This window comes from Protopterus annectens, chromosome 1.part1, assembly GCF_019279795.1.
Source record: "Protopterus annectens isolate FY-2018-M chromosome 1.part1, PAN1.0, whole genome shotgun sequence".
Lineage (NCBI taxonomy): Eukaryota > Metazoa > Chordata > Ceratodontiformes > Protopteridae > Protopterus > Protopterus annectens.
The window spans coordinates 805,095,921-805,115,028 of NC_056726.1; positions in this window are offsets into that span (position 1 = coordinate 805,095,921).

The window sequence follows — 19,108 nt, forward strand, 5'->3', positions numbered from 1 at the left end:
TTTGGTCAAACGATATTTACGTTAATCTTTTTCTGCACTATATGGCTTGCTGTTGTTTTTGCAGTTTCTCTTATTGACGTTTACTGTGAAGTGATTGTAGAAGTCTTTTTTTAACCTGTGTAACTGGCTGGCAAGTTCATTTATTTAGACACCAGCTATCTACACAAGGGAATTCAGCAGAAAGACAGAAATAACAGGTATAAAGGGAGGGAAGAGGCACTGTGGATCACCTTGGAGACAGTTAATGGCAGTTTTATCTTTGCAGGAGTTGTTTACAAGCTCCCTTTACAAGAAAAGGAAAACAGAAAGTCAATGAATGTCAGTGATAGACGGGATACTTAGTATGGAAAAAAGTCACCTGCTGATTTACACAGGAACACAGTTACATGTGATGTCATACACAATTGTAGGTCTCAGACTGTTTCTGGTGGATTCCATCTGGAAGAGAAAAATCTTGGATCTGATACTATCAAGCTGGAACTTGGGCATACAGAAGCTTCTTATCCTTACAGTTCTGCAGTCTCACTGCTTTCACTGAATATTTCTCAATTGGAATGGAAGTCAGTTAAAACTAATCACCTGCTCACATTTTGAATGGACCTGGTGGAATCACATCAAGGTATTCTAAATCATATCAGTGCAAAACAGAGGAAAACTACTGCAATCTTCAAGGAGGTCACACTGATAATTAACAAAATGACAACATTCAGGAAGTATATTGAAATGCAAGGTGGGAGAGGAGGGTGACCTGATGGCTAGCAGCAGACGAAACAGACAGCAACAGTGTAATCTGGCAGTTTAGCATACAGGGTTAGGGCTTCAAGATGCTAATAAAGGTAATCTTAAAGTCCTAGGATTGATTGTCTCACACTTCATAAACTACTAGATTCCGATTAAATCATTTCAGCAGGCAGTGCTCCTAGGGTGCCTCTAAAACAAGTACTTGAGCCTAGAGAGTTTATCCAGTTAAGAAGTTAATAAAAAAATAAAAGGCAATGAGAGAAGCAAAGGTCTAAAGTGAAGAATGCAAAATGGGCTCAACCTAGTGCGACAGCCTGGTTAACAGACTACATAAATAAAGAAGTAACAATAAATGCAGCTCTACAAGACAAATGAATGAAACCTAACTAGTTTCACCACATCATTTTGAAAGAATTGTAGCTGAGGTAGTCCTTTCTATATCTCAGCATTAACTTTAGTATGTCCTGGGAAATGGACAGTAATGGATGAGGTGAGACATCAAATGTGATTCCACTGCACAGAAGCTGGTGGAAGGGAATGCAAGCAATACATAACAGACCTCGGTAACCCTGGTGACTGCAAAATGATTTCCTTATGTTAACTCAAATTAAACAAGTCACATTTTGCCTATTGTTATAATCTAGTCAAAATATTCACTGAGAGCAAAACCAAAAAATCTAAAAAATATATTTTTGCAGGAGACCCCCCCCCCCCCATATGGGGAACATAACCCAACACATAGCTATTACTTAAATATTCTAGTCCATAATTCTTCAACAGTAGGGGAAAGTGAAGATTGTAGAAATGCTCAGTTGTCTCTCAAACAGCAAGCTTGCTGCAAATAATGTAAGTTTATGACCTTGTGAGTGACTTGTTTATGACTTTTTGACTAACTTTGACAAAAGAAATTTGATTGAAAGATGATTGCAAAAACATCTCAACTGAGTGTGGGATTACAACACTAATGAAATAATTATTTGATATGTCATGGCCATTTGGGCAAATGATCCCAGGCAGCATGAATTTATAGAGAGAAGGGCACACCAAAGTTACTTAATAGATTTCCATAAATAGGTCACCAAAGGAAAAGGCACTACAGAACACATACTTCTGGACTGTCTAGCTTTAGACAGGATTTTGGCACCAGTCTCAAATAAAATATCATCTTTGGTCCACCCCAAAGTCAGCCTGGTATGCGTGAGAACCCATACTACCCAAACTCACTCTCTAAATGGTAACGGGGATAGCTGGACAATGCATTGGGTTTAGGGACATGACACAAGATGAAGAGACCATACATAGCTGGGGACAGGGTGGGACATGAGTAGCTGGCATGTCTTCTCCCATCTCAGTCCAGGGAGATAGTACAGGGATCCATCCATACCTTCTCCTGGGCATCCAGTGGCAGGATACAGCCATTAAGCAAATCTGCAATTTGCTCCAGGAGGCTTTGGGTCACCATGTAAACCACATACTTATCGGTTGCTCTGTCCACCACTGATTCCACCTCCTACTCCTACTGCAGCTGTGGCTGGGCTACCCCAGGCAGTGAAGGCAGGCAAGAACCTCCCTCTAGCTAGGCATTATCAGTCTTGCCACTCTCACACACTTTTCACAAACTAAACAGGGGCAGTACATCATGTGGAGAAAACAAAATGGGAAAGTAGTTGTGACGACTGTGCCCTGGCCCAGCAATCAAGGAGCCTCAGTCCTCACCACTAATACCAGGGAGGTTGTCTCCTAGAAGAGGAAAGGATAACTAATATACACAGTAAAATACAATTTCCCTTAAGTGCACACAGAGATCACAGTCAGTCTGGGGCTGGTTGCCCCTTTGCTCTCCAGGTCCCCAATAAGACTCCCACTGGCAAAGCTATAGGGTCCAGATCTCAGCCTAGCAGGCAAGCTATTCTCCAGTACCCTCTCTGTCCAACCAGTGCTTCATGTCCCTGCCCAGGTAGCTGACACACCACACACAATTTGAGATAAGTATTTATACAACTTCACAGACACTCCTGGGAAAGGCTGACACAGATTGTCTAGCTGTGCCCCTTTACCCAGACTATACGGTAGTAATTACTGCCACCACCAGCTTACTAATTTATCAGCTACGCAAAGGCTCTTAAAAGGGTGTCCAATTATTACTGTGCAATATTATTATCCAATTGGTAATGTGACTATTCAGTCTAAGGTTTACTAGAGTGGCCTATTATGATAACCTCTATAAATATGCAATGTACTCTAAAACCTACTTCTCTACACAAACCAGCCACAGGTAAAGGTTGTCAAAATATTTAATAATAAATAATTAAAACACAAGACAATACTACTACACCACACAGATATCTAAGAGTTCAAAGATCACACAGAAACTTAAAATAATACAGTAGGACAGGTCTGTTGTCAAAGAAAAACACAATTTACATACATACATAATTTACATAAATACATACATAAAGAGCAAGCAGTGCTGGGGTTGATGGTCCAAGACAAATGCTTTTAGTCTCTCACTGAACAATAGTTTGTAAAACACTAACAAACAGCTCTGCTAAGGCCCTCCCAAATTACATCATTTTGACACTTAGGTTTTCCCAGTATTCACATTACATCATCTTGACACTTAGTCTGGAGTGCACAGGCAAACAAACTGCATTATTTAGCAAGCTAACACCTGCTCAGGAAACTACAACAATAAAAGACATTTCACATGTATACTCTTAACAATTATTCCTTAAGTTAAGACAATAGAAATAATGTGTTCAGCCAGATGCTTCGGCACCATTTTTTTAGATAATTGTAACTTCAAATAACATTTGAAATGCTTGGCTTGGTTTTCCTCACAGCAGATGGCAATGTTGCACAATCTTGAGTTCACATTTTGCAGTGTTTTCTTTCATTTAAAAATACAAGCCTGTATTTTACATTTATTTATACAAATGATAGAATTATGAATCACATTCTATTTGACTAGGCTGGCAGCCTTTGCCCATCTTTCCCCAATCTTCACAGTAGTCATAAGGAAATCAGCTAAACAATTGGACTGAAAAATTTAACAGCTATGTCAGCTATTATGAGGAGAATTAACCCTGGCTAGCCACAAGTCTCTCCTGCTCCTGTGGAAGTCAACATAATTTGCATCACACTCTGCTCATTCTGAAGGATAAAGGTGGCATGGGATCCTTTTACATCTACCTGAGCTACCACCAGTTCAAGCAGATGGGAACCTCATTTTAACATTTCATCTAAAAGGCTCCACACTCAGGTGTGCAGCACACCCTTATGCCACACTATAGTGTCAGTAATCGATCTAACTGGTGTGGAAATACAACCCACTGCCTGTTGCACCACTGCATTGGTTTATTGTTATACCTCACAAAGACAGCCCATAAGGTATAACAATAAACCAATGCAACCCATAAGACATAACACTAAACCAAACATAATAGTCATTGTCAATTCAATTGTGAGACACACAGGTGTCCCCCTCACTGGGCTCGATAAGGAGAAGGTCACGGTCAGTCATCTGTCAGGTGCCAGAGTCCACCACATCACACACACACACTTAAGCCTCTCCACAACAGGTACAAATATGACTCTGTCATTGTCCATGTCGGTGTGAATGAGTTGAGATGTTCCTCCCTGAACTATATGAAGAGAGACATGATTGAGCTCTCAGAGTATGTGTCCCAGGCAGGTATGATTCTAGCGCTAAGTAGCATCCTACCTTCACCAAGAATGATACCACAATACCAACAAAAAATAATTGACTTCAACAATTGGCTTAGTTGCTGGTGTCTTTCCAAGGGGATCCAGTATCTGTCTGCCTGGGATGACATGGTTGACAGACCTCTATGCTTTGCCAGAGATGGCCTCCACCTGTCACCCCTGATATTCCGGAGCCTGTCCAAGGCTCCTGCCTCCCGCATTGTGTCTTTTTTAGGCTATGAACCAAAGACAAATCTTCCAACATAAAGGATCTGTCAAAAAGCAAATTAAAGGTCATGCTGCTTAACGCTAGGAGACTTAACCTGAAATTGCACTCACTGGAGGTTCTCCTCTCACCGGAAGATGCTGATGTCTGTGCAGTCAAGGAAACTTGGTTCAGGGCTGCAGAGAGCACCTCTGCCTTACCAGGCTATACATCATTCCACACATTCTGACTGCAAAAAGAGGTCAGTAAGACTAAAGGTGGTGGAGTCTCTATCTTCATTAAGGACAGACACACCTCCAAACTGGTTTGCCAGCATGACGCATGGGAATTACTCTAGCTGCAACTAACAGTTGCCAAGACACCCATCCAGGTTATAGCCAGCTATAGACCCTCCTCCATGACTCAGGACACCCACCCCTCCTACCGGGACCTACTTGATTCCATCAAGGTACCCCCTAATACCTTGATCCTTGGTGACTTCAACTACCCCACCATAGACTGGGTGAACTATTCCTGCACTAATGCACTCACCCAATGATTCCTTGACTTCATCAGTTCTAACACACTAGACCAGCTTGCCGTATCCCCCACAAGGGGAGATAACATTCTGGACTTGGTTCTCACCAACATGGTCACCCACTGCACCACTCCCATAGTATGGTCTTCCCTGGTGAGATCAGATCATCGGTCTGTCTTATTCAAAGTTTCTACCCCCCAGCTGTAACTAGGCTAAAAAACTTCTCAAAAGCTGACTACAACCTCCTAAGGGAGGGTATCAATAGCTTCGTACCACCACCCTCCTCAGAGGATGCAGACAACTATGCTGAACAGTATGCCAATGCAGTATACAAGCACCTGTACAACTGCATGGACTCAGCCATACCCAACATAACTAAAACCTGCTCCTCAAGAAAGCACAAACATGTCTGGTGGACATCCTCTATCACTAGGCTTTACAACAAAAGGAAGAAACTGTTGTCCATGGGTAAAAAGGAACAAATTCCAAATTGGAAAAACTCCCTCCTCAGCTTCAACAAGCAAATTAAATCACTAGTGAAAACCTCCAAAGCCAATTATGAATTGAAACTAGCCTCAAAAACAAAGGGAAACCACAAAGCCTTCTTCAGGGAGATCAGGAACCTCCATGGCAAAACCCAGGTTTGTTCTGAATTAGTACTTAACAGTACCACTTACACTGATCCTGTTGAGTTAGCCAACCTCCTAGCAGATAGGTTCAGTGCAAACTTCATCCCCCCCAATGGCCCATTCGACATCCTAGATACTTGTCCAGCACCTCACATCTCCATAGATCATGTGTTAAAGGCCCTATCCAAGGCAAAGAACACAGCTTCCATGAGATGTAATAGTATCCCGGGCTGTATTCTGCACCATCTCCAGCAAGAACTAGCTTCGCTATTGAGCACCCTATTCAACCACAGCCTAAGTACAGGCTTCATTCCAGCAGAGTGGAGAACTGCCATTGTCATCCCCTTGCACAAAAAGGTGGTGCCACTACTGACCCTGGAAACTATCACCCCATTAACTTGACAAGCCTGATCTGTAAAGCCATGCAGCATATAATTATGGATCTCATAAACAAGGACATAGGCAATCTCCAAGCACTTGACCCCACCCAGTTCAGATTCACCAAGGGCAGATCTTGCCTGTTGAACCTGGTTGACTTCTTTGAGACTGTCACCAAGGCCCTGGATGAGGGAAAGTCAGTACATACAGTTTACCTTGACTTGGCCAAGGACTTTGACACAATCCCCCACTCAGACATCATCAAAAAGCTAACACAACTTGGCATAAATCCATATCTCATCAGGTGGGTGGCTAACTGGCTCACAGATAGGACCCACAAGGTCAAAATAGGTGCCTCCACCTCCAACAGCAGACCTGTCATTAGTGGTGCTCCCTACAGATCTGTCCTGGGACCGCTACTGTTTGGCATCGACTTCTCAGAGGTCCAGACAAAGACATAAGGCCTGTGGCTGACCAAGTCTGCAGATGACTGTAAGTTGGGTGCTGTCATTGATTCCCCAGATAATGTTAACATACTGCAAGAGGATCTCACAGCAAAAGATGACTAGTGTGAAGGTCATGCCCTTAAGTTAAATGTAAAAAATCTCGTATCATACCATTCAGCAAAAGTATGGCCCCTACTGATTACCACATCAACGGCAACCCCCTAAGCACACAACTTGTGGTGAGAGACCTGGGTACTCAGGTTGAGAACAACCTCACATTCAACCATCATGTAGCGGCAGTGGTCAGAAAAGCCTTTTACAAGGTTTATCTCATAAGTAAAGTGATTGTATCCAGAAAAAAAGAGGTTATTTCCTCTCTGTACTCCTCCCTCATTAGGCCAAAAATGGAGTATAATGCCCCATTTGGAATGTACTTTTCCAAACACCTGCACCAACTGGAAATGCCACAGAAATACCTCACTTAGAGAATGCATGCCTCCAACACTTGTGCTATGTGGACAGGCTCAAATCACTATCACTCTACTCGGTATCACACAGATTGCTCAGAGGTGATCTGTGTCTCACCTAGAAGGCAATATCGTACCCTGCCCTACTAGAGATGCTCCATATCTGTAAGTCTAACTCCTCACGCATTACCCACTCTAAAGGCCAAAATCTAATATACGACATTAACAAAACCTGCTGGAGAGACAGGTTTGTCTCCCAGAGGCTGTCCTGTCTCTGGAATAGACTTCCCATACATGTCAAACAGAGTACCTCACTGACCCTCTTCAAGCACAACCTTGATGAGTGGATGGGAAACCACAAATTTGTCCCAGGAGTTCCACCTGTGTCCCTTATTGACAGGGGTGACAGGTGCTCACTTAGGTTTCTTTTTTTGGGGGTATACTCTTGGCTAGTCTTGTAAGGGCCCCAGGTCCATTAGCCTAGTAACTTCCTATGATCCTATGATACTCATAAACTGATGTTCATATGTTAAGATACATAAAGCTCAATATAGTACATGTTTACATGACATGGTGCTGTGTAACTCTGCCCAGAAAAGATTTCTGTAGAAACCCATACAAAACATAGCAGGCATATCAGATGCAGTGCTACCATCACCTCCTCCTCCTCCACATCCATGTGACATATCATTAGGTGAGTTGCAAACTGGCTCACAGATAGCACCCACAGTGTGAAAGTAGTGGACTCTAAGTCAGATTGCCAACCAGTCACGAGTGGAGTCCCACAGGGATCGGTCCTGGGTCCTTTCCTGTTTGGCATCTACTTCTCAGAAGTCCAGGCCAACACAGAGGGACTCTGGCTGACCACGTTTGTAGATGACTGCAAGCTGGGAGCCAATATTAACTTCCCAAGTGATGCAGACATCCTACAGAAAGGCCTCACTGAGACCAATGACTGGTGTTGAAACCATGGCCTCAAGTTTAATGCCAAAAAATGTGTCCTCATCCCCTTTAGGAAAAACTAATTTCCCACTAATTACCACATTGATGAGAGCCCACTGAACACTGAAGGCATTATAAGAGATCTGGGAGCACAGGTTGACAGCAACCTCTCCTTCAACCACTTCAACCACCACATTGCCACTGGGGTCAGAAAGTCCTTCTATGTGGCACATCTCATTACCAAGGGTTTTGCATCCAGGAAGAAAGAGGTCATAATTTCTCTCTACTCTTCCCTCATTAGACCAATCATAGAGTATAATGCCCCATTTGGCATGTACCTCACTAGACTCCTGCAACAGCTGGAGAGGCCACAAAAGTACCTCATGAAGAGGATCCTAGGCACATGTCCTACATGGACACACTCAAAAAACTTCAGCTATTCTCTGTCTCATATCGTCTACTAAGAGACGAACTCTACTTGACTTATAAAGATGTCTGACCCAGCTCTGTTAGAAATGCTACATCTAATGAAATCCCAATCCCTCTGCACCACATGCTCCAGAGACCTCAACACCTCATTACCACAATCAACAGAACATGCTGGAGCGACAGGTTCATAACCCAGAAACTACCCATGCTCTGGAATAGACTTCACATACATGTCAAGCAGAGCACCTCACTGGCCCTCTTCAAGAGAAATCTTGATGAGTGGATGGGAAATAGAAAGTTCACCCCCGAGATCACTCCAGTGGCTCTAATTGATAGAGGCACTGGGAACTAAGGTCGAGCAGCACAATGCCAGGACACTTCTATGGGCTAGACTTGTAAAGGCTCCATGGCCATTGGCCTAGTACACACCTATGTACATGGAAGAGCCACACAGTACAATCCCTAACTCCCAAGACAAGCTTTACAATTACTTGACAGCAGGACTAACAGTCCTAAACCTCTAACAGGATAATTGAAAAAATATAGCAATATAAGATAATGAAAAAAAAATACTTACTGTACCACTTAGGACATTCCTGCCTAACTTCCACTGACAGGGATGGAGCATATCAAAGTCCTTCCTGCTCCACCAGCCACCAAAATAATGTCTGTACTGTTCCCCCATCCTGGTGATGCCTGTGGCTAAGGACAACTTCTCAGACTTGTCATACTAGGTTGTTGTTTGTCTTTTCGGCTTTTCCCGGTTAGGGGTTGCCACAGCGGAACTCTGGTCTGCTAATGATTGGCAGTAGATTTTTTTATGGTGCCGAGTTGCCACCCCAATGCTCAACCTTCAGCGAAGGCACGCCCATTCACGCATGTCTTTCGAAGGCCACTCGACTGCAGGGAGAGCATGTAGACTCCACACAGAAGGCACTCCAGCCATGAATCGAACAAGAGAACCTCTTGCTGTGAGGCAACAAAGCTACCTCTTTACCACCGCGGCTTCTAAACTTTTTTAAATGCACTATGATAGAGACCTGGGAGGTGCTTGTCTGAAAGTACCATGCAGATGCTGTTTGTTGAGTACTATTTTCAGAGGAGATCTCCCATATCAGTTCTGAGAATAGTCGCTATCATAGGAATAAGATGGTAGCCTGTGAATCATGCTTACAATGTGATTTCTGCAGAACAGCTACTCACAGTGTAGCAAGACACTCATAACCACATGCCTCTAGCACCGGCAAGCAGATGTCAGAGGTGATAATAATAAACTGGTAATTATGTCATAGGTGTACCACAGCAAAACATAGCAATTCATAGACATTTACAACTCCAGCAACTCACCCAAGCCACATTCACCAGTATAGAGACATGGCTGAGAGAAGCCCAGCTACTTTTAAATCTTAAAAAAACAAAACTGCTTTTCTCAACAAAACCAATTTCATCTGACTTTAAAATATTCTCACAGGATAACACAATAAATTTAAACAGTTCCCACAGCTAAGCGTTGAGGTGTAACCATAGATAACAAACTAACTTTCAAACACCACATCTGCAATAGCATTAAAAACACACATCAAACTATGAACACTCTACAGACATAAAACCTTCTTGGATAGCTCCAACAGAAAAACCATAGCCAACACCTATTTGCTTTCCTCACTTTTACATGCCCCTTTATATGCCAATTTACAATCTTCTCTTAAAAACAAGCTCCAGTCCTGCTACCATAAAGTTGCTAAATTTGCCACAGGTTACCCCTACCATTCCCACCACTGCCTATTTCTGAAAGAACTAAACTGGCTTGAACTCACACAACACCTAAGCCTAGTACAGCTGTCTTCTGCACATAAAATGATATATACACCTGATAGATGCCCAGCCCTCAAATCTGTCCTAAAACCCTACATATCTACAAGAGCCCACCGCTCTGAAAACAAACAACTCCTAGCAGTCTACATTCCAAACAAAAGAGGTAGACAGTGCCTATACTCTCATGCCACTGCCAAGCTCTGGAACTCTCTGCCAACAGACATTACTATATTTAACAACTTCAAACACACTGTAAAAAAACATTTTCTATGTCATCAGACCTGCCCCTGCTCTTTCCCTAACAGGTGAACTCCATTCACTCTCTAGGAGCTTTCCTTTCTATCCCAAAAACAGGAATTTCACCTACTAACCATTAGCATATTGGACTAAGAGACTTTCCATAATTATACACCCTTAACTTTCCCTTCCTTCTATGCATCTACTTGCATCTAATGTTCTGATCCTCACTCTTTACCTTACTCCTACCTGATGTATATAAAAAATGAGTTTGCAATCTACCACTTTACTTTAATTTAGTACGTTTTATTATTTTACCTACCTTTTTGTACTTGTTTTGTATTTATTATTGCATCTACTTCTCTGTATTTATTTAGTACTCAATTATTATTAATGTGTGTTTTAATACTTGTTTTTTTTATCTTGTTATGTAATGTATGTCCTCCGAGTCTTAACTTTCATGTATCATTTGGAGCTTTTCTCCCCGGGCCTCCGCTGAAAATAGGTTCCTGACCCAGTCTGACTTTCCCAATAAACAAATGTTAAATAAATAAATACATTTACACCGCCTGACCTAATTTTCCTATGTGCCAATAAAATAACTATAAACATGTTAGTCTATGAGGCACATCACCATGTTGTGAGTAAAGTCATGTAGATTTGGAAAGCAATAGTGCATATCTGGACTCCAATATTAGATGGAATACTATAGTTAATTGGAGTTATAGGCAGGCTGTGTAGGCACACAATACTCTGAAAATGTGTTGTAACCTGAGTTTTACCTACCTTGCTAAATATGTACCCCCTTCTACAATAGTTCACAGTACAGAAGGCTAGCAACAGGAATATGAGTGACTGCATGTGTCTCATGTTTGTAGAAGGTACTCAGAGTAAGGCAGCTGACCATATCAGGACAACCTGCCTGTCACTGTTACAGAACTCTTATTGTGTATCTTATGTATCTTATTTCTCACATTAAGTCACTGTTTAAACTTAGCCTTACTACAGGATATGTACTCAAAGAATGGCGTACAGCTACAGTGGTCCCACTCCACAAAGGTGGTGCCACAACGGACCCCGGAAACTATCGCCCCATAAGCCTGACTAGTCTGGTCTGTAAAGCTATGGAGTGTATTATCATGGAACTCATAAACAAAGACATTGGGAGCCTCCAGACACTGAACCCTACCCAATTCGGCTTTGTTAAGGGCAGATCGTGCCTCTTAAACCTAGTTGATTTCTTTGAAACAGTTACCAAAGCCATAGATGAGGGCAAGGTAGTCCACACAGCCTACCTGGACCTCGCAAAAGCCTTTGACACAATACCCCACTCGGGCATCATAAATAAGCTTACCAGCTTAAATATCAACCCCTATATCACAAGATGGGTTGCAAACTGGCTCAGAGATAGAACCCACATGGTCAGAATCGCAGGTGCCATGTCCGAATCCAAACCAGTTACAAGTGGCATCCCACAGGGCTCAGTTCTGGGACCTCTCTTGTTCGGTATATACTTCTCTGAGGTTCAGGCTAACATGGGGGGATTATGGCTGACAAAGTTCGCAGATGACTGCAAACTGGGGGCCATAATCGAATCTCCAGCTGACACAAGCATCCTCCAAAAGGGTCTCACAGAGACAGATGCTTGGTGCCAGAGCCACGGCCTCAAGCTAAATGCTAAAAAGTGCATAGTCATCCCCTTTGGGAAAAACAAGGTGCCCACAAATTACCACATAGGTGGTAATCCATTAAGTACAGAAGAAGTAATTAGAGATTTGGGGACCAACATAGATAGTAATCTCTCCTTTGATAATCACATTGCCAAAGTGGTTAGAAAGACCTTCTATATAGCCCACCTTATCACGAAAGGGTTTGCATCTAGATCAAGAGAGGTCATTGTGCCCCTCTACTCGTCACTCATCAGGCCCATAATTGAATACAATGCCTTTTTTGGGATGTACCTTACCCGACACCTGCAGCAACTGGAGAGACCCCAAAAGTACCTCACCAAGAGGATCATGGGCTACAAACAGATGTCCTATGCAGCTCGACTAAAGAAACTCCAGCTCTACTCAGTTGCTTACCGCCTACTCAGAGGCGATCTATGCCTGACGTACAAAGCCATGTCAAACCCAGAATTAATGGACATGTTCCACCTCAAAAAATCCAAGTCCCTTAGAGCTACACGCTCCAGGGACCTAAACCTCAGCACAAAAATAAATAGTACATGTTGGAGGGACAGATTCATTTCCCAGAGGCTCCCCTCACTCTGGAATAGAATCCCAATTCATGTTAGACATAGACCCTTGCTGACCCTCTTCAAGCGAAATCTGGACGCGTGGATGGGAAATCGCAAATTCACCCCTGGGATCTCTTCTGTGTCCCTGCTAGACTAATCTTAAAACTAATCTTAAAAGGGTACCTTCTGTGACCTACTTTACAGAGGCACAGTAGGCTAATCTAATAGGGAGGCGGAAGCCAAATACACTCCGGCTAGACTTATAAATGCCCTAGGGCAGATAGCCTAGTATCTACCTATGAACCTATTATGTATGTGTTGGCCTATGGTGTTGAGTGTGGCAGTTACATGTGATTGTTAAAAAAGGAACTAACATTGTTGTACTCTATAGGTGGTGGGCAGCACCAGAATGATTGTCATTGGTTTTAACAGGCAAAGCAGTCAAACTCAACTAACCCATTTTGTTAAAACTTTATTGTTTTTAATTTTAAAGTAATTTAGTTTACCATATGTGGGGACTGCCACCCCCACTCCCCTACCTTTTCCAGTACGTGTTTCCAATATTTCCTAATATATGAGTGGGGAGTTAAAGGGGTGGCAGCCCCTCTTATATGGTGAATTAAATTAAACTGAGCATTTATTCAAACAGGCAAGTTTTTTAGATTGCTTGGCCACATAGACAGTATTAGATTATGCGCTCTTCTAACACATATTTTCATACACACATTTCCAGGTACCCACTCACCACCTCCAAAATGTATGATGCATGAAGCAATTGTACACTTACATAAATGCATGCATGTAACTACATAAAAACCCACACTGTGCTACTGAGGAACTGCTCCAGCACACTCTATTTAATCTGTTAACCAAGTAGATGGTCTGGTCTAATTTTTCACTCATGACAACTTACCAGAGCAGTAATGTACACTTTTAACATGTCATATACAACAATGATATCAATCATGGAGAAAGGGCAGTGCCTGTTACTGGGCATTTTGGCTGTGGAGTTATAGTCCTTTTCCTAACATTCACCCAGTTATATGCCTACCCATATTTTTCTCAACATCTTAAAGTAAGCTCATATCACTGTTAACAGAAGGGGTGCTTACTATACTGTATACACACCTGATGTATGTATTCCCATATCTGTCCCTGGAGCTATTGTATGACATACCTCTGCAGCTGTCCCTTTGATTACTGATGGTCTACTTATGTTACCACTTTTGTCTGTAGCAGTTATTCTGCCATTCCCGATAGTATACAGTCTACAACTATGTAAAGGAGTCAACACATCCATGTATAGGAATTGACACAACCATGTATAGGAGTCTACATGTTTGAAAGAGGAAATAGACTCAAACTCACTGAGAATGATGTACTGCTACAAGCACTTATGAGACATGGACATCACTTGCTGGATAGAAGGAATGCTGACTGTCATTTAGGTGACCAGGTGTGGCAGACAGTGCTCCATGTCAAGGGGGCATAAAAAACACACTTTATAGCAATAGAATATGTGTGCTATTAACATGTGCCATTGTAAGCTGAATGTATATTCCATACAAACTTGGAGGACATTTGGAAGAAAAGTCATCCAGTATCAACAGGCTAACCAGGCAAGCCTTATGAGTTTTTGATGACACTTCATGGGGACAGTGGTTCTGAGACTGAGTGGACAGTGATGTCTTGATGGATCCACCCTCATGGGTCTCAGTAGATGACACATCATCAGCTTAGTAGATTTACACCTGGATTCTGTACAGTTGTACTTTTCATAGGACCCATACACTGACTATAGCTACTGTTGGCTATGTATTCTTTTATACATGTCAGGTATCCATTTATGTCAGGATGACCACAAAGATAGATTGGGTTTATATGTAACATCTTGCTGGGAAACTCTTCTTGTGCATGCCACAGAGCAACATTGTTGGCACAGGTACCCGTGCTCACTCTGGTATTTTGCTGTGCATGCAAAGGAAATGAACATTGCTACAATGACACTTGCGGAAGCTTAGGCACTATGACAGGCTGATGCTGGCATCTGTCCTAGTGCTGCTACTGAGACAGAGATACCTGAATCATGGTCTGATTACATAGTGGTACTGTCTCCACTCTGGGTGTGGATGCACTCGCCATACAGGTAGAAGGTCTGGTGTTACCCACAGAGGAATACAAGGCTATATAGAAAGAACACTCACTTTTCCCAGTGGGGAGGAATCATCCACATCTCCAACCAGCAGCATTGCTTCTCCTGTGGCTATTGCAGCAGATTCACACATGGCATCTAATATGGGTATATTCACCATGTCAAAGACTCACAGGGGTGCCTGATGGCATTACATGTCACAAGCGGCCCCTGACATACTTTTGGTACTTAGGGTTAATCAGCAGATGTTCTGAAATATGATCCAGGCACAATCTACTGCAACCCAGTCCAGCACGGACCTCAATGCTGTGTTATATGGAATATCTGAGGATGTGAAGGTCAGGGACAAAGTAATGATCCATCTGATGAGGTCTGTGGTAGCACATATAACTGCAATATATAGAGGATTGCCAGTGCCATCAGCACTGCACTCATTGGTGGTGTTGTCTAAGGTCAGGCCTGCATCTGGATGTGTACTACTCTCTACCACCCCCTCATCATGGGAGGACATGATTCTCACTCACCAGCAGCAGGGCACCTCAAGAGTAGACCTTCTCAAAGGCAGAGTCCTGCACTCACATACCATTCTTGGTGAGGGGGAATACTATTCCTAATGCAACAAACCAGTGTAGTGACTGCAGGTGCACAATTATAAGCATGTAGTGGTACTACAAACACACCTCTGAGGAGACTGTGTATGTCACAGAATACCTATCCCCTCGACTCCCACCTCTGCATCAAGCCATAGTCACATAGTGCGATAGTCCTAGCCCCATTTATGACACAGAACACCCATTAGGTCAAAACCCCAATCTGAAAATGCAATGACATGTCCCCCCCACAGCCAATGTGTGTAGCAGACATGCACCATTGTATTTCTAGTCTCCTGTGCACAGTATAATAACTGTGTCCCACTACATCCCCGTCCTGTGTAGTAAATGTGGGTACATCTGGTTACAGTTTAATTTGACACTGCTCTGCCTATCATAGTCAGATATTTACACTGCATGTATCATGTTTGCTCTGTCATTATGTGCTCATCAGGGCCCACACATTGGGATTAGACATCACTGCTTCATCTGTGCTGTCATGTACTGTGTCAGTCACCATCTGAAGGGTGGTTGTGTAGTTGCTGATTATTGTTGTTCCCTCACATTCTTATTGGATGTACCTTTTCTGCGGATCATGTGTGTGATTGGTCTGATAAGACCAGGATTTTGGGACTGTCCAGCCTACCTCCTCACTACCATATTATGGAGCATTTAGTATGTTAGGATCATCCTGCAGACTGTGGTAAGATCATAATGGAGTACCCCAAGATATGCTGAGGCAGCAGAAGTGGCCATTGAGCAGGCCAAACACACATTCTATAATGTTGCAGATTTGTAAATATGCAATGTTATACTGGTGTTTGGCTACACTCTGTGGGTCCTGCACAAGTGTCATAAGCCAGTGATTCAATGGGTATCATGCATCACCTGCAACAGAGTGTGCTTATTCAGGAGTGGGGATTAGGTTGATAGGTTCATAGTTGTATACAAATCTAACAACCACAAGGGCCATTTTAAGCCTAGCCATGCATCTCAAATGTATATGTCATGAAACCTTAAGATTATTCTAAAGAGTATGTGTAAGCAAGTGCTTGGGTGGTCAAGAATTTACAGAATGCCTCTGTCCATTAGGGACTCAGGTGTCAGACCAGTTGTGAATTTCAGATTTCCCATCACTGCTCCAAGTTATACTTGAAGTGAGTTAGGGAAGAATTCTGCTTTACATGAAGGAAAATCCTGTTCCATAGAAGGGGTAGCCTCTGAGACACACAATTGTCCCTCCAACATGTCTTATTTATGTCACAAGCAAAATTTAAATCCCTAGATAGGGTAATTCTGATGGTATTTGTTTTGTGAATATGCCAAAGGTCCATCAGAGAGGGATCCAAGGATGTCTTGTATGCCAGGCCAGATCACCCTTTAATAGTCTGTAGGAGACTGAATATAGGGATAGGGCTTTGAGGAAATCCATGTGTGACCTGTAGTTTACACCCTGTTTACTTTTTGTCAGGAACCTCTGTGGAGGTTCCATTTGTTGCATATGCCTGACCAGGTACATACCGAAGGAGGAGTTGTACTCAGTGATTGGTCTGAGAAGGGCTGAATAAAGTGGACTGATGACTTCCTTGGACCTAGATGCCATACCTATGCTTATAAGTTGTGCAACATATAATGATTTTCTTTCTATTGTAGAGACATGATAGTGGAAGGCCAAACTACTATATACATGTATCCCCAGATTCCTGACTACTAGGTCTACTCGTTGGGGTGTTATCAATGATGTAGCTTCCAGGGGTAGCCAACTTCCCAAAGGATACTATTAAGTATTTATTGGCACTGAGATTTAGACTGTGGCTCTGGCATCAGTTATTTGTCTGAGTCAGCCCTTCTTAGAGGATATTAGTGTCTGGGGAGATTCTATGAATACACCTAGTTTGTAATCATCTGTAAACTTGATCAGCCAGAGGCCCTTGTTATTGCCCTTAACTTCAGAGAAGTAGATGCCAAAAAGAAACAGACCCAGCAGAGAGCACTGCGGAAGTCCACTAGTGACTGGCATCTTTGTGGAGGTGGACATCCTGAGAGCCACCTGGCTATCCAGTGGGTGACATAGTGGTTTATACCTAATTTCTGAGTTTGTTGACAATGCCTGAGTTGGGTATTGTGTCAAATGCTTGGCCAAGTCAAGGTAAGCAGTATGCACTGCATTGCCCTTATCCATTGCTTTGATGACCCTCTCAAAGAGGTTCACGAAGATGAGAAGGCATGATCTGCCCTTGACAAAACCAAACTGAATTGGATCCAGTGTCTGAAGATTTCCTATGTCACTGTTAATCACTTCCATAATTCTTTCCATGCTTTTGCATATCAGAGTAGTCAGACTTATGGGTCTGTATTTACAGAGGTCTGAAGCTGGCCTGCCTTTGTGCAGAGGGATGACATTTGCAGTTTTCCATTCAGGTGACATGAAACCTGTCTGGATGCTGTGATTAAAAAATGACTCTAGTGTACCCGATAAGTCATGTTTCATATTCTTTAGGAGGCATCCTGAGATATTATCAAGGTCCATTGATGTGGTATTCTTGGCCTTAGCACAGATCAAGGTCCTGCTCTCTAATGATTGTTTGGGAGGTTATGTTCGACGGTGTTTCTTGGAGATGGCCTGGGGAGTAAAATTAGGGCTGAATTTGTTGGCTATTAGATTTGCTATATCTTCTGGTTCAGTGTAGGTGGTTCAATTTACAATTAATTCTGTACAGTGTTGTGTACTGCCTTTGAGGTTGTGGACATAGCTAAAGAAGGCCTAATGGTTATCCTTGACTTGGGAGGCTAGTTTTACTTGAAATCTAGCTTTAGTAGGCTTGTTTTGCCCTCAGAATTGCTTTTTTAGATTGATGAGAGATTTTTTTTTATCGTTCTGGGTGTTACACCTCCTAATTTTTGCCATGTATTTCATCTTTTCATTATACATCCTATTGATGTTGGAATTCCACCAGGGTGGCTTGCTTTTTGAGTTTGTTTTGTTCTTATTCCTGGCAGGCACATGTGTCTGTGCATCTATTTACATGATTGTACAGGGTCTCTGTGAACAATTATGCATAGACAGTGATGTTCTCAGTGTTTCAGGGGCTTGAATTTTTTCCAGGTTATCATTTAATAGCATGAAGTTTGCCTTAGAAGAGTTCCTAAATATTTCATGGTTAACCAGGGGTCCTGAATTTTATTTTAATTTCAAAGGAGACCTTACCAGACAGGACATTACTTGAGGGGGAATACAGAGTTCTCCATTGTTAGTGGAGACCAGATCCAGTATGTTCACATCCCTAGTGGGCATATGGACTATCCATTCCAGGGTATTTGTGTTGGCAAAGCCTAGGAATCTCTGGGCCTGAAAGTTTGGAGTTATGTATGATTCCCAGTTTATTGTGGTATAGTTAAAGTTATCCATGAATATGGTACTGGGTTGAACAGTGAGTGTATCAATTAAATTTAAGTATGTGTTATGGGTTTCCTGGGTCACAGATGGGGACCTATAGCTTGTAAGAATATGGTATGGGAGTTTGCCTATGGTAATTTGGACATGGAAAAGCTCAAGCACATCATCCTGCTTGACCAGCCTTGAAGTATGTTTGTT